Raw genomic sequence first — 1282 nt, forward strand, 5'->3', positions numbered from 1 at the left:
TAAAAGTATTAAACAACATCTTATATGTACATGGAGATTTCCAGCATGTGATCTGGGATTGTAAACAACAGCATGTGTGAGATGTTGTGTGAAGCCAGACCAGCAGCTGCTCTGTGACCAAGAGGAGAGAGTTTCAATTGTATTCTGAACACAACAAGTGGCCAGGGAACGTTTCAGAGAAGAGAGTCATGTGGTCAGATTTGTGGCTGGACCGCAGCAGCACTGACCCTGACTGACTGACTGACTGACTGACTGACTCACTGACTGACTGATTCACTGACTGACTGAGTGACTGACAATAAAATACGTTTTTCTCTGTAGAAACGTGAATGGATTCACTTTATTGACGGTGTTTGATCATAATAACGTAGTAAAAGTCTGTAAAACAGCAGTTTTTCTCTGTGGAAATATTAATTAATCTTTCTGTAATTTTATTGTTTTTACACTTCATTTGAATTTGGATGTTTTACTTTAATTTTTATGTTTTTTTTTTGGCAGCTGCCAGTCATATTTTCATATTTTTTTGGATTAATTTTTTCCAGGCTTTTGTGGCTTTATTGATGGTGAAGTAGAGAGAGACAGGAAATGGGGGAATGAACCGGGGCCGACTGCAGCCTCTAAACATGGGGAGGATGCTCATCCAACTGAGCTACTCGACGCCAATACTTTAACAGCGCATAGTGAAATGTGTATATTTTTACATAGTGTAACATGTTGCACGCATATATGTTAGTGATGTACATTTAATTTATACATGCAAGTTAACTGAAACAATACACATATAAATGCTCATTTTGACATATATTATTACATAGAACACACTAGTTAATTTTTATGTGTTGACATTAAATATTTAATTTATTTATGCAAGTTTATTAAAAGAACATAAATGTTAAAAAAAAAAGAAAGTGTTTTTGTTTTTCTTATTAATTTCTCATTAATTTTAAACATGTTTAACTTCCCATTCTGGGAAAGTCTCAGTCTTTTATATAATATCAACATATACTGACTGTGGTGGATATATATTAATGTAACAGATGTCTACAATAGAAGCACACATACATACATTTATATACTTTTATAGGCTAGATCATGTCAATGTATGAAATTATTACAATTTCTCATATAATGTTTTACATATGAGCTTTTATTTTATATGTGCTTATATGTCATACATGGAAACTCAATCTATGTACATGTATTACATTTACAGTTTAAAGATACTGAACTGCAGCAGCTCAGTTTTTAGTCCTTGTTTAATAAATAATATAATGTAACAACA

Source organism: Seriola lalandi, unplaced genomic scaffold (assembly GCF_002814215.2).
Source record: "Seriola lalandi dorsalis isolate HSWRI2012SDOR001 ecotype SW California unplaced genomic scaffold, Sedor1 jcf7180002052044, whole genome shotgun sequence".
Classification (NCBI taxonomy): Eukaryota; Metazoa; Chordata; class Actinopteri; order Carangiformes; family Carangidae; genus Seriola; species Seriola lalandi.